General features: G+C 44.9%; 1 protein-coding gene across 1 annotated transcript in view; it reads right to left on the reverse strand.

Annotated features, from left to right (window-relative positions):
- The window catches only part of LOC124615806 (junctophilin-1), an 873,471-nt gene that overhangs the window by 18,230 nt on the left and 830,778 nt on the right, over positions 1 to 24,463 (reverse strand). The gene's annotated exons all lie outside the window — the stretch shown is intronic.

Here is a 24,463-nt window from a genome sequence, read left to right on the forward strand (position 1 = left end):
TACTGTTAACTCTCGTGTGTACAGGGAAGGGGTACTGTAAATACTTGCGTTTTTCAGCTGGTCCAGGCTTCATCTTCTCGAATGATAACGTGTATCTATACTCCTGGAAATGGAAAAAAGAACACATTGACACCGGTGTGTCAGACCCACCATACTTGCTCCGGACAACGCGAGAGGGCTGTGCAAGCAATGATCACACGCACGGCACAGCGGACACACCAGGAACCGCGGTGTTGGCCGTCGAATGGCGCTAGCTGCGCAGCATTTGTGCACCGCCGCCGTCAGTGTCAGCCAGTTTACCGTGGCATACGGAGCTCCATCGCAGTCTTTAACACTGGTAGCATGCCGCGACAGTGTGGACGTGAACCGTATGTGCAGTTGACGGACTTTGAGCGAGGGCGTATAGTGGGCATGTGGGAGGCCGGGTGGACGTACCGCCGAATTGCTCAACACGTGGGGCGTGAGGTCTCCACAGTACATCGATGTTGTCGCCAGTGGTCGGCGGAAGGTGCACGTGCCCGTCGACCTGGGACCGGACCGCAGCGACGCACGGATGCACGCCAAGACCGTAGGATCCTACGCAGTGCCGTAGGGGACCGCACCGCCACTTCCCAGCAAATTAGGGACACTGTTGCTCCTGGGGTATCGGCGAGGACCATTCGCAACCGTCTCCATGAAGCTGGGCTACGGTCCCGCACACCGTTAGGCCGTCTTCCGCTCACGCCCCAACATCGTGCAGCCCGCCTCCAGTGGTGTCGCGACAGGCGTGAATGGAGGGACGAATGGAGACGTGTCGTCTTCAGCGATGAGAGTCGCTTCTGCCTTGGTGCCAATGATGGTCGTATGCGTGTTTGGCGCCGTGCAGGTGAGCGCCACAATCAGGACTGCATACGACCGAGGCACACAGGGCCAACACCCGGCATCATGGTGTGGGGAGCGATCTCCTACACTGGCCGTACACCACTGGTGATCGTCGAGGGGACACTGAATAGTGCACGGTACATCCAAACCGTCATCGAACCCATCGTTCTACCATTCCTAGACCGGCAAGGGAACTTGCTGTTCCAACAGGACAATGCACGTCCGCATGTATCCCGTGCCACCCAACGTGCTCTAGACGGTGTAAGTCAACTACCCTGGCCAGCAAGATCTCCGGATCTGTCCCCCATTGAGCATGTTTGGGACTGGATGAAGCGTCGTCTCACGCGGTCTGCACGTCCAGCACGAACGCTGGTCCAACTGAGGCGCCAGGTGGAAATGGCATGGCAAGCCGTTCCACAGGACTACATCCAGCATCTCTACGATCGTCTCCATGGGAGAATAGCAGCCTGCATTGCTGCGAAAGGTGGATATACACTGTACTAGTGCCGACATTGTGCATGCTCTGTTGCCTGTGTCTATGTGCCTGTGGTTCTGTCAGTGTGATCATGTGATGTATCTGACCCCAGGAATGTGTCAATAAAGTTTCCCCTTCCTGGGACAATGAATTCATGGTGTTCTTATTTCAATTTCCAGGAGTGTAAATTGAACTTTTCTGGTGGATTAATTCCTCACAGCTGACTTCCGTCCCCCTGGAACAGCCAGCGAGGGTCTACAAAAGCCTCTCCGTGGGGTATAACGCTTTCCTATAGCGAGTACCACTGCAGTTTGTTGTGCATCTCAGTTACACTCTCACGCGTAGTACGAGAGTCAGTCAAAAAATATTGCCTCCTTTTTTTTCTCTCTAAAAAAAGTGTGTTAAGTAAAAATTTGAATTTGGCGTTATTCCGTATAGCTGCTTCTCCAGTCCACTGCAATAGTAACTTTCTGCGTTAGCGGATGCTGGTACTGATGCTTGAAAAATGGCCGACATCGATGTTCGTACTAGACAGCGTTCTGCGACAGAATTCTTGAACGCAGAAGCTGAAACGCCCAATCGCATTCATGAACGACTGAAAAATGTGTGCAGTGAAGTAACAGTGGATGTCAGCACAGTTAGACGATAGTTTCGTCGCTCTAACGAAGCTGAAAGGCAAACACCTTTGGGTGACGAAATGCGGAGCGGCAGTCCGGTGACGGCAGTCACTCGACACAACATTCAGCGAGCCGATGACATCGCTGGTGGTGAGCGGCGGTTGACTCCAAGTGATTTGAGTCGCATTACTTCCCTCGGTAAAGGCAGTGTGATGACGTTTATTCAATAACTGGGATACTCAAGGGTTGGGTACGAAAAACTGTGACCGACTAATGAGGCAAAAAAATTGCCGCCAAACTCTTGCAGAGCTTCGTTCGGAGGGACAAGAGTTTACAAAAATATTGTGACCAGAGACGAAACATGGGTTCATTTTTCTGAACCATAATGAAAGAGTCAGTCAATAGAATGGCATCTCCTAAACTCATCGAAGAAGATAAAGTTAAAAATTCTTCGATTGGAAGGGAAAGTTATGGCTATAGTATTCTGGAACGAGGGTGTGATTATGGTTGACTTTTTTGGAGCGGCTATGCACAGTAATAAGTTTCGTCCGATTCGTCAGAACACTCAAACAGCTTAAAGCACGTCTTCAGTGAGTTCGTCCAACAAAAGTCCTGCTGGATGTTGCTCTTTTGCACGAAAATGCAAAACCACACACCAGCTAACACACCAATGAAGAGTCTGTTAAAATTGGATGGCATGATTTGCCTAATCCTCCATACAATCCTGACCTGTCACCATCATTCTTCCATCTGTTCGGCCCGTTAAAAGAAGCTCACCGAGAGATTCGCTTTGAAGATGAGAAGGCCGTGAAAACTTCTGTACGTGAATGGCTTCGGAAGCACGGCTGTGCATTTCACCACACTGGAATACATGCCTTTGTCAAAAGATGGACTAAACTGTAGAAATAGATGGAGATTATACTGAAAAGTCATGAATTTATATTCAGTGTCGTAGTATTCAACCTTCGTTGTTGCTTTTGAAATGACTGACAAATTAAAGAAAAATGGAGGCATTACTTTTTGACTGACCCGCGAAAACATGCACCACACTTCGGATCTCCTCTCCCTCTCGCTTTATCTGCTGTTAACTGAACCTGGAGAGTGGCCCACACCGGTAAGAAGTACTCAAAAATCAGACAAAAGAATAGCTCTCAAGCTGAATGAATTACATTTTATTCTAATGAATCTCAGTATAGTTTCTGTTTCTCCTACGGTTATGGCGGTCATTCCAATTTAGGTCACTCCGGACGATTACTGCTAGGTATTTTATGGTTGTTTATGTTCACAGATACTTATCTCCAGTAGGATAATCGAATAGTAACGAATCATTTTGCCTATGAATACGCTACAAATTACATTTAACTGCTTTGAGGCTCAACTTCCGGTCCTTGTAGCAAACGTCGATTCTCAGAAGGCGTCCCTGCATTTCGGTACAGCTTGCTGCTGCTGTAGCCTTACTACAGACAATAGCATCGTCCGCGAACATTTCACAGACCTTCCGACGTTATCGACTAGGTCATTTATATATACTGTAAACAGTAAGGATGCTTTCTCTGGACGGGATTTTCTAGCAACAAACTCAAGCGCGTCCATGAAAGACAATGTTAAGCAGCTGGTGGAACGGCGACGGTATGGTTTACTAGGAACTGCTTCCCCGAAGTACAACCATCACTGCCGACATTTACTGTCAAAAACTGAGACGTGTTGCAGACGCAGTAGAAGAACAACGACCAGGAGGACTGCGTGAAGTGATGCTACCTCACGATAAGGCCTGGTCGTATTCTGACAGACGGACAAAAAACACTACACAGGAGTTGGGTTGGGCAGTCATTCCACACAAATTTTATTCAACTGATGTTACGCCGTCAGATTTTCACCTTTTCCGCTCTCTGTCGAACAACCTTCAGCGAACTTCCTTTCCGAATGAAGATGCGCCGGCCGGGGTGGCCGACCAGTTCTAGGCGCTACAGTCTGGAACCGCGCGACCGCTGCGGTCGCAGGTTCGAATCCTGCCTCGGGCATGGATGTGTGTGATGTCCTTAGGTTAGTTAGGTTTAAGTAGTTCTAAGTTCTAGGGGACTGATGACCTCAGAAGTTAAGTGCCATAGTGCTGAGAGCGATCATCAATGAAAATGCGCTCCGAATATGGCTCGAGGAGTTCTTTGCCTCAAACCCACGTGATTTTTTCATTCCTGGAACCGAAACGTTACCGTAGCGTTGGCAGACGTAAATAGTGAAGCAGAGTATATTATTGATGACTAAAGTCTCTGTTACATGTATTTGTTATGTTTATTCAACTTGTGGAAAAATGCTACGAACTTAACGCACCAACCCAATACATGTAATTAATGGTTCGATCTATTGTATGTGTTTCTTAGATTATGTCTAGGACTCTTATTTGCATAGCACTGTAGTTTTTCCACCCGTCCTTGGAGTAGTCATGCGGCTCCGGAGCAAGTTCATATACCGGGACCCCCTCCCCTTCCTGCAGGTCCCAGATGAGAAATCTTTTAGCCGGCCGGAGTGGCCGAGCGGTTGAAGGCGCTACAGTCTGGAACCGCACGACCGCTACGGTCGCAGGGTCGAATCCTGCCTCGGGCATGGATGTGTGTGATGTCCTTAGGTTAGTTAGGTTTAAGTAGTTCTAAGTTCTAGGGGACTTATGACCACAGCAGTTGAGTCCCATAGTGCTCAGAGCCATTTGAACCATTTGAGAAATCTTAACTTATCCTCAATTTTTCAATTCTTTGTTTTGGGTGCTAGAGGCCCTCTGGAGTCCAGGGTCATTGCTTCATTTGCCTGTCTAGTTACGTCCTTATTAGTAGCTTGACCGTAATCACAGTGATTAAGCTAGAGGACAAGGTTAATTACGCCTTCAAGTACGAGACAAAGCTGATGCCTGGGCCACGCTCTGGACTGCTATCTGTACGGCAGGTGCGCATTTTAGCAAGGCCACACAGCAGCTATCTCGTGATTAGACTTTATTATTTCGCGAAGCTCGGCCCCCACCCTGCCCAGGAAGCCCGGCCTCGTATCTGGACTATGCTTCAACGTCGGGCTCCAGAGTACGCGGCGCCGGCTCGGATGGCCGGCCACGGGTGGAGCTCGGCGCGCAGAACAAAGCGAGCCGCGCCTCGGCGCTAACTAGCCGCGTGACGTCAGACGGCACGGCACGGCACGGCGGTGCACGCCCACACGCCGCTTCTGCTGCCGTGGCCGCCGCTCCACACCAGCAGGACACAGCCCGCTACCGCGTCCTAAACTAGACGTTGCGCGCTAGGGACGACTGTTTTCGCTGAAACAACCAGTATTCGGTTGTATCGGTTTTTCCACAACGCTCAAAATAATCGGTTTCTAAAATAACCGATTTTAGGTTATTTGTTCGTATTATTTACTATAATAAACGTAGAAATCGAACAAAGATTAAAAAACTTCTGAATCCCTCAGTTTCAAGACACGCAGAATGAAATTACTGAATTAAATAGGTAGATAAAGGAAAACTCCCCGCTGCTTTCCGCGAAAAGTGATAAGTGGTTGAATGCTACAAAACAATCACCACTATTCTTATATTGATTCTAATTTTCAAAAATCGTGTCGTAATCGAGGGCCATATAACCATTTGGGCATTAGGAACAGTGTTAAAGGGTGAAAACTGAAGTTGAAGAACTCTATTTCTCGTGTTAATTTGTCCGCTGGCTACAAGCAGATAAGGGGCATATTACGCAATATTACGTACACACAGGCAGTAGATTATCTGCTTTCTATCTTTACTGAAAACGATGAGTGTATTGTTTAGTTTTCTCGTTATATGACGTTGCAAGTTTGCTATTCTTAATTTTTTAAAGGAAATGGAGCATATTACTTTATTAGTACCGCTCTTCGTAAAAACGTCCAGACTAGGGATGGTGCCATACTGTAATACAACTAATGTCCGACAATGACAGGGTGAAACTACCATGCAGACCAAATGGGGCAAGTTCCGCACGCTGAATGCACACGCGTACCATCCTACAAGCCAAATCCACATGATAACAGGTTCAGTATTGTCTCAGCAATGCTGGACCATTTTGCCATGTGTTTGTTGCTCGTTTCTTTCAGCATTGTGTTAAAAAAGCACTGATCGCTTTTCCCATTTTCTATAATAAAGCACTCCGACTTCAGGCCACAAGTGGCCCATCAGGACCATCCGACCACTGTGTCATCCTCCCATTTTCTGTAATAAGGCAATGGAAATTCCACGAATAAAGGTTACCCGTTTCTTTTAAAAAAAGTTTATTAAAAACCAAAACAATAGTACTGGTGCTACAGCTATCTGATGTTTTGGTTTTTTATCCCGTTATCAGTAAAAATAAAAAAAACACCTCTCATAAGAGAGACCAAACAAATACCATGGCGGATTGGTTCCGACTGACAATAACGGACTGTGACAGATCTGCCAAGAGTAGAGTTTACTCATTAATGAACATACGCCTGTCTTGAGACAGAAACCGACAGTATATCACTACAAGTACAAGTTCACTGTTAGCCATCACAATTTACTTTTATTTCCACTCGCGTTTCGGAAGTTTAAACCTGTTTTCGGGAGGATTTATGTCAATGGCATGTTTGTGTAAGACTTTACGGTAACATGCGTCACTGTCAGGGAACTGTAGACAGGAACGAAGCACTATTTTACTACAAGAATCAAACTTTGAGTCTTGTACAGTGGCAGAGGGTTCTCCTTTGGACACAGAAGAGAGAAGATTTAACAGCATATAGCTATATTACCTACATTAGACAACATCCACCCACGAGGGCCGAAAAATGAATCTCTTTATTTATTTACTGTATTGTTACTGTGTTCAGTTTCATTGAAATAATATTTTATGAAACAGTTTCCGGTGTTATACCAATCAGAAAAGAGCCGAGGGTACAACGAAGGCTTACGAAAAGGCACTGAAATTTAGGATCCCTCAAAGTCAGATCTTCCTATCTCAGTTATCTGTATTTAGAACGCGGAGAGCGCTTAGATCTAATTATTGCCACATAATACGCCATTTAATGTATTTATCATGGAAGTGAAGCAGATTATAAACAACGTAGCTGTGTTCTTATAGTGCTCAAGTTCTACACCCACGTATGACTGCCTCCAGTAAATAATTGTTAACTAGTACCCCTTTCTTAATTTAAACCAATTGCACAAGAGCCCAGATACATGTAGCAGCCGCCTACGGGTGTTGTTGCTGCGCCTTCAGAGGACTGGGGTAATGCATGTCTCCGCGCTATTTTATCCAGCACAAGTCTTTTAATCTTTGCAGAAGTAGTGCATCCTACATTCATTTGAAACTGCTTAATGTATTCCTAGCCCAGCCTACCCCTAGAACTTTTACACATCACAGTTCTTACATTATCATACTGATGATTCCTTGTTGCCTCGGGACGTGTCTTACCAGCCGATCGCAAGTTGTGTCACAAATTTCTTTCCTCCCCAACTCTATTGAGTATGTCCTCATTAGATATTCGATCTGCCTATATAATCTTCTGTATCCCATTTCAAAAGCTCCCATTCTCTTCGTGTCTGAACTTACATTTCACTTCCGTACTTGACTACACTCGAGACAAATATCCTCACGACTTCCTAACAATTCAATTTATGTTCGATGTTAGTAAATGTCTCTTTCTCTGAAACGCTTTTCTTTCTGTTTCCAGTCTGCATTGTCTATCCTCTCTATTCGGCCATGGCCACCTAAAAATTGCTGAAAATGCAAACCGGTCTACTACTTCTGATATCTCATTTCGTAATCTAATCCCCACAGCATCGCCTGATTTAATTTAACTACATTCCGTTACCATTGTTATCCTTTTGCTGATGTTCATCTTATAACCTCAATTCAGGATACCATCTAACTTCTCTCGCACGTTCCTTGCAATGTAACAGAATTACAGTGTCATAAGGAAACTGCAAAATTTTTTATCCTTCCTACGTGAAATTTAATCCCCCTTTCAAATTTCCCTTGGTTTTATTTACTGTGAGCTTAACGTACAGTCTGAATTATGTTGGGGTTACGCTTCAGAACCGTCTCACTCCCTTTCTTAGCTACTGCTTCCCATCACGTCCTCGATTCTTCTAACTATAGTCTGGTACATGTCTGTACAATTTGTGAGTAACCTTTCGTCCCCCCTATTTTGTCTCTGCTATCTTAAGAATGTCAAAGAGCGTGAGCTACCCAAAATTGTCAAAAGTGTGTCGCCTGCGCAGAATGTTTTATTATAGCCAGTGATCGCTTTTTAGGGTTATGTACCTCAATAGGTAAAAACAGAACCCTTATAGGATTACTTTGTTGTCCGTCTGTTTGTCTGTCTGTTGAATATCCTTATTGTCAGGAACGGACAGACGTATCAAACTGAAATTCATGTCACATACGAAGGTCTACAGTTTCTCGGCAGTGTAACAAATTGAAGCTTCTGTGTCAAAGCAATCAAATGAAACAGCATTTTATGTCACATATTTTGACACTCGAAAACTTACTCACTGATACCTATAGGGTACTTCTCGTTGACCTAGAATAATGAAATTTGGCAAGACGCAAGGTTTCATAGTACAACCAAAGGAAAAAATACGAAAATTGTGAATTTCTAACCACGTGATTTTTTTTTTTTTTTCATTCATCCGTCCGTCTCGTAAGACCTCTTTTCGCAGGAACAGGTTGACGTATCAAACTGAAATTTGTCACATACTGAGGTCTATGGGCCTTTGGTGCCATAAGAAAGTTAACCTTCTAAATCAATGAAATCAAAAGGTACTGTCATTTACGTCACAAATTTTGATACTCGAAATCTCACTCGTTAAAACATATACTGTACTTCCGATTGATGTAGAATGATGAAGTTTGGGAAGGTTTCAAAGTACAAGTAAAGACAAAAATAAGAAATTTCTTCATCTGTAACTATATCGTACGAAAAAAATATTTCTTTTCTCATTTGTTAACCTGGAGCAACTTGAAATTAAAACATTCTGAAAAATCCTTGGATCCTGGGACTGATGTCCTGTCACTACCAACGTCGACATAGGCGAAAACCGCCGAGATTCTGGATTCCCGGAATGTATGAATTATCTACATACATAATTAAGTTCGTACGGTACCCTCAATGCGTGAGTGCTACTCCCACCTGGCCATTTTTGTCTACACGTGCGCCAATAAGCAGAAAACTAACTGGTACGTGTGCTACACTAACCACGCAAACGCCAGCGCAGGATTCAGTGCGTGCACGTTCTTTATCGATTCACTGTCTGTCTGCGCAACGTATCAGCACCGTGTACCTGTAAAGGAGTGGGACAGATCGTTGACTAACCTCGCTCGGCTGAGTTTGTTCATACGTTGGAGCAAATGGGCGGAGTGCCACCGACGACAGGAACACAGCTGTTATAATACGGTGTTTGAGACGTCGTTTCGCGACCTGTGGCTGTGCTTTCCGGCTAGGCGAGACGTGGCCATAGCTTCCGCCCCTTCCCCCTCCCTCCTCGCCCTCTCTCTGCCCCCAAAAAACTCCGCGGCTAGTACAGCAGCCCCAAGGCGCAAGGCTGAACCGCTCCTTGCGTGACACACAGCGGCTCCTGCTGTTCTGTATACTCATCGTTTCGTGTTCAACGATCGACCGTCTCCATTTTTAAACTTTAAGCGCTGTTATGATTACTCGTCGCTTTCTGTAAGCTTGCTTTGGACATCCTGATATACACTACATGTATACTCTTTTATTAGGCAGGGCCTGAAGATGGCATAGTGAAATGCTGAAACTGATAGCCTTCCAAACAAAATAAAATAACATATTAAGTTACACGGCTGTTGGCAAATTTCATTGACACTGACAATTACTATCAAGCTTGGCATTTTTCACAATAACAAAACAGCACTAGAGATGAAAGAAGCGGTAAGCTGAGTGGGGTTCGAGTATCAGACCTTGAAATCAGCAATCGATACGTACCCCATTAGCTACTGGGTCACAGAGATTTTCTTTTTGAGACAGAAATTAATCATAATAATATGAAGCAAGAGAATATGTGCACATCCCTGAAGATATTCGACTGCTTCTATCGTTTGGCAAATTTTCTCTTATTTTAAATTTTTGGCAGGATGCCCTTCCTGTTGACAAAGTCATCAATTAAACTAATGGAGAGAGAGAAGCAACTGTGCGTCATCTGTCCGTACATTGTATGTTTTGCGGTGGGGACTGGGGACGAGTCCACTGTTTCTATAAACGAGCGTGGAGATCCACCAGAATTCTACAGTCAGACAGGCCGGTCTGCCACAGCGTCGGCCGTTAACTCGCGAGACGGATTCTATCCGAATCTTGCTCACCTCCGTGAAATAAATGCGAGTCCATTAACTCTGATGGTACGGTATGTCGGTTGCCTGAGTTTCAGTACAAAACGGTACAACGACCCACGGGACAAAGTCTCGGGTTACGTGTAGTGTAGTGACTTCAAAAGTTGTAATACTATCAAAGCGTGTATAGAGAATTATAAGGAAAATTCCGCCACTGGCATATGTTTTTATGATATTTCACCACTGTGTCACCGAATCGCAACAGTTTCGCATCATCCATGTTTCGTGACAAGTTACGACAATCCAAAAACAGATTTAGACATTCGAACGGATACGCCACATAGATGAGACCTAATTTGAGCCCACATATGTTAAAGGACTTTTTAAATGGTTGGGAATATGCGCACCGTCTGTACACATATGGGTCACGCGAGAGAACCGATGAAAAAGCTCCCGTAGGATTTGTTCATATACCTCCATGAAAAGTAAAATTGTGTACGCAAACGGAACACAGATTTTTCTTTTCTTTCCAAAGTAACATTTGAGCGCCAAAATCGTTCCGGTTTTCCTCACTTTTCGACTGAATGCCTCGTTCTGGCAATACTTTGTTCCTACGAATCTAAACGCTCTGTTGCGCACATTTAAGGTATGAGCAGGTCACCTTGAACATCGGACACTACCGGGTGTTATATATGTGCAGACTGGAGTGACAAATGAAAATTTGAACCAGTGCTGGGATTCGAAATCAGGTCTCGTGCTGACTAGGCAGATGCGCTAACCGCTACGGCACGCTGGCACATTGGCTTCGCCCAACTGCACTCCACGAACTAGCGTAGCTCGTCTCCCTTCCCAATCCAAACTCCCATTCGCGCCTCGGCCCACTGTATATTCCCATCGAACCCGAACAGCATTGCAGACGGCCTCCTCTAACAGTACTGGAATAACACATCAGCATCGACCGCGACGTGGGATCCTGCCTGAAACTCAGGCATAAGGGCTTTCATCAGGTGAAACAACATGGTTCCAGATAACTTTCCAAGTCTCAGTCATCTAAGATGCATATATGCAGACTGAAGCGACGAATGAAAATTTGTACGACGCGTATGCCGAAGGTAAGGGCCGATCGGTCGCGAAATGGAAACCACAGCGAAAATCAAAAGTGTTTTCTTTGAAGTAGTTAGCCACACCTTCCAGCAACGTCTCTACACAGTCGCCCCTCCCTCTGAGACATTTGTCGTAGCGTTGTACCAACTTTCCAATATCCTCGTCACAGAAGGCAGCCGCGTGCACTTTCCGCCGATTCGCTACGCTGATCTGCAGTTCGTTGTCAGTGCCAAAACACCGACTTCATAGCCAGCGGTTCATGTCAGCAGAGATGAAAATCAGAAGGAGCGAAGTCTGGGCTGTATGGAGGGCGATCAAACACCACCAATCGAGAACGCTGCAGGGGCGTCCCTATTGCCATTGCAGTGTGCGGCCGAGAACTATCATGAAGAAGGAAATGCATGAAAGTTATGTTGTGTGGGCTGCATCAAATCAGGCGGAATCTCTCACGTGCACTCATACTTGGCAGGAGACACTATTCTGTGCGCTGAGAACTGAAAACACAGACGTGATGCGATCAATGGACATATTAAAGACACTGTCCAACACGCCTATGCAAAGCTTTATCGGATTTCCATTTCGCGACCGATCGGACCTTACTTTCGGAATACGCCTCATACCAAGTCTGGGATCCGAACCCAGCCAGTTGTGTAAAGCTACTGCGTCAGGATGGCATAATGATTAGCGCATCTGCCTACTGAGCAGGAGACGTGGGTTCAAAAACCAGCCTTGGTACAAAGTTCAATTCGTTGCTTCAGTCTGCGCATATACGAGGGCTGTCCAGAAAGTAAGTTACGATAGATCACGAAATGAAAATCACAGTGAAAATCAGAAATGTCTCATTTGTAACAGTTAGCTACACCTTTCAGCTACTTCTCTACGTGGTAGCCGTTCTGACTCAGACATTCGTCGTAGCGTTGTACCAAGTTTCTAATACCCTCATCATAGAAGGCAGCCGCCAGTGCTTTCCGCCAATTTTCTACGCTGGCCTAAAGCTCGTTGTCTGTGCCAAAATGTTGTCTTCATAGCCAGCGGTTCGTTTGAGCAGAGATGAAACTCAGTGGGAGACAATTACGGGCTTTATTGTGGGTAACCAAACATTTCCAATTGAAACGATGCAGGAACATCTTCATTACCCCTGCAGAATGAGGCTGAGAGTTGTCTTGAAGAAGAAACCGCACGACAGTTATGTAATGTTGGTTGCATAGCTTCAGGGGAAAATTCTCACCAGGCCCTCGTACTTGGCGGGAAACACTATTTTCTATAACATCTTCACGCGCTTACTAAGAGCTCAGGAATGAAAAGAGCGACATAATTCTACCTAGAGTCATACTAGAGACACTGCCCAACACATCTTTGCAAAGCTTTATCGGATTTTCATAGTCGTTTCCATTTCGCGACCGATCGTAACTTACTTTCTGGACAGCCCTCGTACATCATACAATGAAGCGCCAAAGAAACTGGTATAGACATTCGCATTAATATACAGAGATATGTAAACAGGCACACTATGGCGCTGTGGTCGGCAACGCCTGTATAAAACAACAAGTGTCTGGCTCAGTTGTTAGATTGGTTACTGTTGCTACGATCGTAGGTTATCAAGATTTAAGTAAGTTTGAACGTTGAACGTGATGCTACAGTTGACGCGCGAGCGGTGGGACACAGTATCTCCGAAGTCGAGGTGAAGTGAGGATTTTCCCGTACGACCTTTTCACGAGTGTACTGTGAAATCAGGAATCCGGTAAAACATCAAATATCCATCGCTGCGGCCGGAAAAAGATCCTCCATGCAACCCTTCCGCATATTGCTGCAGATTTCAGTGCTGGGCCATCAACTAGTGTCAGCGTTGTGAAATCAGGAATCCGGTAAAACATCAAATCTCCATCGCTGCGGCCGTAAAAAGATCCTGGATGCAACCCTTCCGCATATTGCTGCAGATTTCAGTGCTGTACCATCAACTAGTATCAGCGTGCGAACCATTCAACGGAACATCATCGATATGGGCTTTCGGAGCCGAAGGCCCACGTGTGTACCCTTGATGACTGCACGACACAAGGCTTTACCCGTCGCTTGCGCCCGTCGACACCGATATTGATCTGTTGATGACTGGAAATATGTTGCCTGGTCGAACGAGTCTCGTTTAAAATTGTATCGAACGGATGGACGTGTACGGGTATGGAGACAACCTCATGAATCTATGGAACCTGCATGTAAGCAGGCAACTGTTTAAGCTGGTGGAAGCTCTGTAATGTAGTGGGGCGTGTGCAGCTGGAGTGATTTGGGAGCGCTGATAGGACTCTAACAGGTAACACATACGTAAGCATCCTGTCTGATCACCTGCATCCATTCATGTCCATTTTGCATTCTGACGGACTTGCGCGATTCTAGCAGGAGAATGCGACACCCCACTCGTCCATAATTGCTACAGAGAGGCTCCAGGAACACTCTTCTGAGTTCAAACACTTCCGCTGGCCACCAAACTCCCCAGACATGGACATTATTGAACATATCTGGGATGCCTTGCAACGTGCTGTTCAGAAGAGATCGTCCTCTCTTACTCTTACGGATTTATGGACAGCCCTGCAGGGTTCATTGTCTCAACTTCCTCCAGCACTACTTCAGACATTAGTTGAGTCCATGCCACGTCGTACTGCGGCACTTCCGCATGCTCGCGGGTGCCCTACACGATATTAGGCAGGTGTAGCAGTTTCCTTAGCTCTTCAGTGTAGATGTTGGAACTTGTTACGGTCTCTGAAAAACATATAGTTTTATTTGCCTACCAGGTGTAGCTCTTTTCGACTTGTACATAAGAAATTTGTTTTCTCTGTAAACGTTGTGTCGCTGGGAAGACAGAGCGGATGTGACGGTCCATTAAAGGACGCGATTTGTGCACAAAAACGAGTGCGGCGAGAGAAACCGCCGGCTGGGGAGGCGACGCGGGAAACGGACGGCCACCGCGGCGTGTCGCGGCCGCCTCTCAGATTCGAAAGCGGGACCGCTCCCTGGCCTCATCTGGGCTGGCCTGCCCGATACAGCCGTCTTGTGAAAACCTGGCAGTCCCAGAGGTCGCCAGCGTTTCACCGCAAACGCCGCCTGCAGTAAACTGCTCTGCGGGGGCTGCTTGTGTGAGTAGGGCGCGTCGCAGAACACTCGGGCATAGTTTACGGGTCTTCCTAATGTTACTACTTGAGACTCCTAGAGACTATGGCGGCCCCACAGTGCCGGAAACAGGCAAAACTATTGATTTATTTACGGAGACAAAACATTTCTCCATCCTGTCCACGAGGGCTTTCTGTTAGTAATGCAACACATCTTTTATTCTGGACCAAGTTCGGTTGAAAAAAATGCGGAATTCGTTGCGTGAGATTGAGGAATATTTTCGCTTCAATCCTTATAGTTTCATAATGTTTCGATAAGTGGCGACGCTACACGTAGCATTCAAAGGGACGTTTGGAACAGAAGAGCACTCCAAGCAGAGAGCTATCATTGAGTTCCTTTTGGCGAAAAACAGTGTATCTACGGAGACATGGCAGTTAATAAAGACTCGATGAGTCGTTGGGAGAGGCGTCTGTCACCATAGCAACAAGGTCGCCCAAATGTGTCCGACCTCCGACGCGCTAGCCAGCCGCACACAGCTGTGACTGCTGCAGTGCTGGAACGTGCGGACACTCTCAGTCGAGGTGAGTGGAGAATCACGAACACTGCGCAGCACAACCAGACGTCTCTGTTGGTAGGCCTCACTCTGTCTCTGCGCACTTGAAATATGCTCACCATACTTCACTGGCTTGTTCTTTCTCATCCATCCAACAGCACGGATCTCGCACCTTCCGACTCCCACCTGTTCTATCCAATGAAGGGCGCACTCCGCGGGAAGCAGTATATGGATGATGGAGAGATTGCTGACGCAGCAACACGCTGGCTCCGACGTCACCAGCAGAGAGCTACAGTGCGGACAAACAGGCCCTCCCAGTAAGATGTAACAATGCCGTTGCATTGCACGGACATTTTATTGAAAAATAGAGTTTTTTAGCCAAAAGAATAGAGATTTACATAGTGTGCCGGAATTCTGAATAACAGCAACCTGCTTTCAGAAAAAAATGAGTTGTGATACTTATTGAATGCCCCTCGTAAGAATAATTCTCCACTTTGTGGGACTTATCCAAGTCTAACATGGGACAATGAAAGTAAATAAGGAAGTTCTGCGCGAATGGTCAAGATTTGTTTCACTTACGAGCGTGCGTGCCGAAATGATGAAAAACATCAGCTGGTAGTCACTTAAGGACAGATGCCAATTATCCGCGAAAGCCTACGTACAAATTTTAAACAAGCAGTAGTAAGTGAAGAATCTAGAGTTATTCTTCAACCTTATGCCTGTTGCTCCAACAGATCGTGAAGACAAGATGACACTAATTACATCAGCCACAGATATATTTAAACAGTCATTCTGCCCCCTCTCAACACGAGACTGGAGCGGGATGAAACACCGACGTGGTACATGCCCAAGCACTACATAGTAAATGACAGAGTAGGTATGTACATGTCGGTGGGAACTTTCAATTTGTTGTTTCTCACTACAATGTTTTCCCTTTCTTGTGCGAGAAGGCCTCGAAAGATCTGCGTTTCCATTTCAGTTCTTTATCTACCGATGTTTCTCCCTCTTCTCCCAGCATTCTGTCGTTATTTTACTGTTAATTAAGAAACTGTTCTATTTGGTGATAACTGAACAAAAGTATTTCACAATTCTGTAAACAGTATAATTTCTTTCAGTGAGACACTGATGTTATACACGAAGTTCGACATTGAGAACATTCTGACACAGGAAAGAAAACTCATTAGGAAAATTATTGGACTAAAACTCAAGGACGACGGATATAGGCTTCACTCCAGGGACATCACAGAAAAGTTCTCCAACATCGCAGCGGACATTAGAAAGAGGGGACTAAAATTTTGTAGACACATCAGCAGATTGCCACAGACCAGACTCACCAACAGAATCCTCAGGTACATCCAGGGACTCAAGACCACTACACCCTGGATGACAAGTCAAAATTGATCTGGAAGGAACTCAGATAGATTCAGCGCACGTCATGGACAAAGGCGTCTATAGACACAAGGTGTACAAGTGGGAAGTGATGTCAGAGAAAACAGCACCTAAAGCTCGAAAACAGCACCTAAAGCCCAAAGGACAAAGCGGACTGAAGAAAGGAAGAGAGCCTTTAGTGAACGAATGAAGGAGTACTGGGGGAACAGAAAGGACAAGTAGTCATGAATGTTTCGCGTGGTCTGATAAAAAGCCTGTAATAATAATAATAATTTCTTCCTACAATCGGGACCTGTGGATACTATCATACCCTTGAGTGGAGACAAGAAAGCAAACATGGAGACGATCTTCTTCTTCTTCTTCTTCTTCTTCTTCTTCTTCTTAAGTGTCGCTTCAGCCTTGGAGACCATACGCGTTCTCTACATTCCTCTTCCAGAGCCCTCTGTTCCTGGCTTTTGTAGCCCATTCTCCTTCACTCAGGCCCATTGCTACCGCGACCTCGTCGATGTCACCCTTCCATCTGGCTCGTGGCCTTCCTCGCTTCCTTCTGCCTCCTATGGAACCAGGGAATGCTTCTTTAGGTAGTCGTTCCTCCTTCATCCTAATTAGATTTCCAGAGAATGCTTCTTTAGGTAGTCGTTCCTCCTTCATCCTAATTAGATTTCCCGCCCACATCAGTCTCCTCGTCTTTATCCTTTGACTAATATTAGCCTGTTCATATAACTTCTTCAGTTCCTGGTTTTTAAATATTCTCCACTCCTGTGTTTCTGGGTCTCTCTTGAGCCCAAAAACTTTCCTGTCAAAAACTGATAATTTTTGTTCATCTACTTTTCTAAATGTGAAGCTTTCCGACCCATATAGAGCTACTGGCAGAATTACACTGCAGCGTGTTGTAACCGCGGGGTCCACGGCGCCTTGTTACGGTTCGCGCGGCGCCCCCCGTCGGAGGTTCGAGTCCTCCCTCGGGAATGGGTGTGTGTGTTGTCCTAAGTGCTAGTTTAAGTCAGATTAAGTAGATTGTAACCCTAGGGACCGATGACCTCAGCAGTTTGGTCCAATAGGAACTTACCACAAATTTCAATTTTCAGAATTACACTCTGATATAGCCTAAGTTTGAAGCTCCTGGAAACAGCTCTACTGCATAACACATCTTCTAGGCCAAAATAAGCTTTATTCGCTGTTGCTATCCTCGCTTTAATTTCAATTTCCATTTTATTCTGTTCATTGACGATACCTCCCAGATGCATCGAGACAATCAGCTAAGTAAAAAACTAATAGTTTAATACTGTGAGCATGTACATTTCAATTTCGGCCACAAATGACTGACATCCGTACTGCAGACAAATTGTTGTATAAACGTTATCGAAAGAGGCGTGTTACAAGGAAAATGGCATCAATATGTGCGTGGTTGTCTTCTGTCCTCTACTTCTCAAGTGCTAAAAGAGCGAGGAGGGTCTGATAAGACCTCTGCTTGTGGAATTCATGTTGATATCTATACAGGAGATTTTTCGTTCTCGTAAAACGTCGTATTGCATAAGCATGAAACACACTGCATAAGTCTACAGCAGACTTATGTCAGCGGCATAGGTTTATAATTGTCCGCATTAATATGCGTTGAGGTGACAAAAGTCATGGGATAGCATACATATATATGACGGTAGTATCATGTGCAGAAGGTACAAAAAGCAGTGCATTGTCGGAGTTGTCATTTGCAATCAGACGAGTCACGTGAAAAGGTTTCCGACTTGGTTATGGCCGCACGACGAGAATTAATAGACTTTGAATGCGGAATGATAGTTGGAGCTAGATGCACGATACATTCTGTTTCGGAAATAGTTAGGGTATTCCATATTTCGAGATCCACGCAGTCAAGAGTGTGCCAAGAATACCGGATTTTGAAGCATTATCTCTTACCACCGACAATGAAGTGGCAGACAGCCTTCACTTAACGACAGAGAGGAGCGGCGTTTGTGTAGAGTTGTCAGTGCTAACAGACGCAGAAATCAATGTGGGACGTACGACGAACACAGCCGTCAGGACAGTGCGGCGAAATTTGGCGTTGGCAGCAGACGACCGACGCGAGTGCCTTTGCTGACAGCACAACATCGGCTGGAGCGGCTTTCCTGGACTCGTGACCATATCGGTTGAACCCTTAACGACAGGAGACCGTCTCCTGGTCAGATGAGACCCGATTTCAGTTAATGAAAGACGACGGTAGAGTTAGAGTGTGGCGCCGACTTCATGGACCCCTGTTGCGAACAAAGCGGCTCCGTAATAGTGCGGACTGTCCTGCGGTCCGACTGAACCGATCTTTGGCGGGAAATGGTTATTTTCTGTTACTTGGGCACCATTTGCAGCCATTCATGGCCTCCATGTTCCCAACTGACGATGAAATTTTTATGAATGACAATGCGCGATGTCGTCGGCCTACTGTTGCTCTCGATTGATTTGAAGGACATTTTGGACAATTCGAGCGAATGATTTGACCACCCACATTGCCCGACATGAACCCCATCGAACATTATGGAACATAATCGAGAGATCAGTTCGTGCACAAAATCCTGCACCGGCAACACTTTCGCTATTAAGGACGGTTATAGAGGCAGCATGGGTCAATATTTCTGCAGGGGACTTCCAACGAATTATTGAGCATGCCACATTTAGTCGCTGCACTATGCTAGGAAAAAAGGAGGTCCGACCCGATATTATGAGATATCCGACGAGTTTGGCACCTCAGTGTACATCTGTCGGTCGATCTTTCATGAAACTGCGAATACCTTGTGCTTTTTTTTCAGTGTTTGTTTTTGGCTCTGAGCACTATGGGACCTAACATCTATGGCCATCAGTCCCCTAGAAATTACAACTACTTAAACCTAACTATCCTAAGGACATCACACAACACCCAGCCATCACGAGGCAGAGAAAATCCCTGACCCCGCCGGGAATCGAACCCGGGAACCCGGGCGTGGGAAGCGAGAACGCTACCGCACGACCACGAGCTGCGGACAGTTTTTGTTTTTATTTTCCTTTCGTTGCCCCAGCGACATATGATGAATTGTTGCCAAAAGCTAGCGAGTTACTTCGTATAATGTCTGAAGACTCTCGCAGGTGTCTCATTCAGTCCGTACACCTTCCTGCTATTGAGCATTTTATGTGATTTTGTAGTCCCGATCGCTTATCACAATATCTGCCATTTCGACGTTCGTGCGATGATTGAAATGAGTAACGAACAAGGCTCCTCTGTCCCTGTCCGACGGCTTCCGACTATGCTAGGTCAACTGCGGCATGTGTGGCCAAACGTGACATACGTTTGGTGCGGAAGTCTGTTGGACAAGGGCAAACACACGCTGGCAAGCAGCAAGGTTGCGACCACATAAGGAAACCTGCAGCCAACTGGTTCCCTCAGCCCCGTGTCCTTGAATCAGCGAGAGTGCTCTAGGGGTCGCTTCCTACTGGGCTGTCCACACTGCGCTACTCTCAGGAGTTACGACTCTGGTTTTACAGCTGGAAACGAAGAGGGCGCTTAACTAACAAAGCAACAACCATAAAAGAGCTTATTTGTTTTCATAACGTCCATACGACATTCTCGTCGCTCCCGTTTTGTAAGTGGGCCAGAATTTGCAGTGCGTTGTTCAAATAAACTGTAGAACTCGCAGTCTTGGTCGAGACTTAAGTTATGTGAACAGATAACCGGTTTCGCCTTTACTGCCGTCATCAGCTCGCTAACAGGAAAAAATATAGATATTCTAGAACTCGTTACGCACGAACATGATTTTATGACGACGTACACACGGGAAAACAAGCTAATTACCTTCGATAAACGCTTCAAACTCTTAATGTTAATTGCGTTGTCAGGTGCAGAGGTGACAGCTCTTTAATAAACGATGTTTATTATGCGTAATTATATGTGACACAGTGTGCTTTAAAATGTGGTTCATACACTTACCAATAACGTATAATAATCACGTTGTCTTCTTTGATTTTCGGCAACTTTTTACGCATTTGTAGTTATACGAGTAATATTGCTTATATATACCGTCTTTTCGACTGTAATAAATGTCTTATTTCGACCATAAGCGTTTCGCTTTATTATAAAGCATCTTCAGTGGTCTCCATAACAGCATGAGTTTTGCTACTGTGACAGTGGACCTACGTAACATAAAACATTAAATACATTTTGTTGTGTTGGCAGAAGAGCCAACACCGTGTTACTAGAGGAGGCCGAAATGCACGCGTTTTAGCTCACGCAGGCTGGCGTGAGGAGGGAAGAACTATACTGACGTGAGGTCTGGAACATGACAAGGAATTAGAATTCAGAAAGCGGACGGAATTAGTTTGATACCTAACTTTAATCCATTAATGATGAACGTCGCTTTTGACGGTACATGATTCACAATATCAATGGTAACTGATAATGGCGCCTTGCTAGGTCGTAGCAAATGACGTAGCTGAAGGCTATACTAAACTGTCGTCTCGGCAAATGGGAGTGTATGTAGACAGCGAACCATCGCTAGCAAAGTCGGCTGTACAACTGGGCGAGTGCTAGGGAGTCTCTCTAGACTAGACCTGCCGTGTGGCGGCGCTCGGTCTGCAATCACTGACAGTGGCGACACGCGGGTCCGACGTATACTAACGGATCGCGGCCGATTTAAAGGCTACCACCTAGCAAGTGTGGTGTCTGGCGGCGACACCACATATTTCGCATCAGTGAAACGGCTGTCTGCAAAAATCTGGCACAAGTGTGTCGAAGAACACTAAAAAAAAAGTGAGTAACATCAGTTTCATACTGTTTAACAGTAGTAAGTCAAGAGAACCGTTTAAGATCCTGGCAAACAGGATGTAAGAAAAACAATATTGTTACAGTAATCACAGACGACGCTTTAAAATAAAAAGAATGCTTGATGGTTCAAAGAAGACTTTTATTATAGTCGCAAAAAACTGTATAAATCTATATAACTTACATAATAATCATTTTGTAAAAAGATATAACAAAATGTAGTTCAATGATTAACTTCTTAACATAAAAGATCTTTATTTAACTCCACTGTTGAGTAATCTTTTATAATATGTATTAAATCAGGCGTTTTTATGTACGTTTTTTATATCGTTTTACTAAAATGTTTATTATAAGTAAATGGCAAGTGTACTAACCTTAATTTTAACCATACTTGCTGACGTTCAATTATCCGTAGTATATGCTACCCCTTCCACGGGCTCCACTAGCGCCATCTTGTAACTTACAAAAAGGTAATTAATTTACGTGTTTTCCGTGTCCATGTAATTGATTCATATTCATGTTTTATTAGTTCTGAAATACTTTTGTTTTTATTTTCCATTTGTAGATCTGATGATCTGAGACAGGCTGTAAAGTCGCAATCGGCTATATGTTCAGATAAATTAAAATGTGGGCAAGTCTGCGAACTGTACGACTTATTTATGTATCAAGATCGCCAGTCTCATGCGGAGTTTACAGCTACTTTATTTCATGCGTCGTTTCTTACCGATGCAGTATCTGTAGAACAGGAATCTCTGAACTCAGACCCGCGCTGGGTAGCCGAGCGGTTTGAGACGCCTTGTCACGGTCCGCGCGGTTCCCCCCGTCGGAGGTTCGAGTCCTCTCTCGGGCGTGTGTGTGTGTGTGTGTGTGTGTGTGTGTGTGTGTGTGTGTGTGTGCGTGTGTGTGTGTGCTTTGTCCTTAGCGTAAGTTAGTTTAAGTTAGATAAGTAATGTGTAAACTCAGGGACCGAGGACCTTAGCAGTTTGGTTCCGCAAGACCTTACCACAAATTTCCAATTTCTGAACTCAGTGTATTAGGAAAGCAATTCTTCTGCACACGTACCAGGCATTTCTGTAGTGACACAAGCCATTTTCTTAAGCTGAAGATTAAGACTAAACCATACACTACCTTCGACAACAGTGACATAAGATTTTTTTCTAGTGAACACAAGAGAAAGAGGAATAAAAGCACATAGACTGGAAACGTCTCTTAAGAAGCTTTTAAATTCTATTTAATCTTAGTGAACAAATATTCACACGAATTTTCCGAACTGCAATAGTTGGCAGATTATACGCTTAAAATGAGATTATACATCTTGTATTACTCACTCATCTATTTCTTCTGCGAAATACGTATATGTGTCATTATTGAGTAACAACTCAGTCCCACTTTTTCTCATGGCAGCCGTGTCCGTTTTAAAGCTTCCTGAACGTCTTCTCTACGGGCAAAACAAGTTGCTGACCTCCTGCGACAAGTCAAAAAGGTGTGCTTGACTCTGATGGTTGTCATTTGCGGGCAAAATTTCACAGTCACAACCACACGATACAGGCTTTCAATTTGCCACCCTCCTTCTCTTTATAAAATGAGAAAGAATTTCTTCCGCAAGCGAAACCGTTACTTCTCGTGTTGGTTCTCGTACGTAGCGACTGCAGCCACTCCCGTCTAATAACGTAGTGGTGAGCGATACTTTGTGCGATTTGAAGCGGAAGGGATTACGAACAAAACGATATCACTCGTAACTACTGTTGATAATTCTTGTAGCAAAGTGCGCTGGTGATTGATGAAGCCAAGTCAGCAAGACCCTGATGAAATTTGTTACTCTTTGTCATCTTTATATACCGCGAAACATGGACATGGCATTTTTCAGCCGGCAGGTGTTTTCCTCCTCAAAATGACGAAAGACAGTGAAATTGCCGTTTTCGTTACGTTTTCGCGAGTCAGCATTATCATCGGCTATTATAGATTTCAAGAAGAGACGGAGCCTCTTGATTCCGCAGCAGGCGTTCGGCAGCACCGAGAAAGTTTGGACGGCGCAGTAGTGAGGCCTGGGAAGCAACCTGTTTACCCAGATTCGTGCCAAGAGGCCCGACCTCGGCTAACCAGCGCGCTGTTGACGCGATAAAAGTCGCCTCTCCACCGTGCGTCACGTCGTCACAGGCACGCTGGCAGAAGCTTTATCACCAAAACCCACTAACTGTTCTTGCTGCGGAGGGACACCAACAAGTATCTGATATAGTTCAGGAATGTTTTGGCAAAATCTTTGAGAGGAGCGAAAACAAAATTCCCTACAAATTACACAAGGATTCTTGCCCGAATTTTCGAAGCCAAACGAAGAAGGGGAACTGGAAAAAAGGATTAATTGCTTGAAAGTAATCAGAATAATTGAGTGAAACCTAATTAGCGATTTGAGGAAAATTGTACTAATTCACGACTAAAACTTAAAAATTAAAAAAGGAACGGTCAAATTTTTGTGAAGTGATTTGTCTAAAAGTAAGAAAAAAATGGTTCAAATGGCTCTGAGCACTATGGAACTTAACATCTGAGGTCGTCAGTCCCCTAGAACTTAGAACTACTTAAATCTAACTAACCTAAGGATGTCACACGCATCCATGCGCGAGGCAGGATTCGAACCTGCGACCGTAGCGGTCGCGCGGTTCCAGACTGAAGAGCCTGGAACCGCTCGGCCACACCAGCCGGCTAAAAGTAAGAACTGAAATATATCAGAGAAACATTTGACGCATTTCATATGCTGCAATGTTCTCGAAACTCATTCGAGGTTTCCTAATGTATTTTGCTTCTTAGCTCTCATTTCACAAAACATTTGACCGTTTGCTTTTCAGAAGCTTTTTATTATTTGTATGTGCCACAGTCATTTACAAGTTATTAGACGATGGCTTTAGACAGAAGCTGCAAATTTTCTAGTTGGTAGCTGTTAAGGAAGTTCCGTTTCAGATGGTGCCATATGCTTACAAGCATGTGAAGGCAACACTTAACATTTGTTGTATGTTTTTTGTACCATGGTGTTCCGCAGTGGAAATAAAACTAATTAATGTACAGATAGTACGGCAACAGGTCGCGTCTTACTTGATTGATTTTCCTCTTTTTTTTTTTTTTTTTTTTTTTTTTTTTTTTTTTTTTTTACTTTCAAGAAGTGAACATCGCCAGATACTAATTACTCTGGGTGGCAAGAAGTCAGAAGTTAACAGCGTCGCTTTGAGCAGTGACGGGCGCTGCTTTAAACCTCTCACGTCTTGCCACCCAGGGTAATGAATATCTGTCGATGTT

Source organism: Schistocerca americana, chromosome 5 (assembly GCF_021461395.2).
Source record: "Schistocerca americana isolate TAMUIC-IGC-003095 chromosome 5, iqSchAmer2.1, whole genome shotgun sequence".
NCBI classification, from domain to species: Eukaryota; Metazoa; Arthropoda; class Insecta; order Orthoptera; family Acrididae; genus Schistocerca; species Schistocerca americana.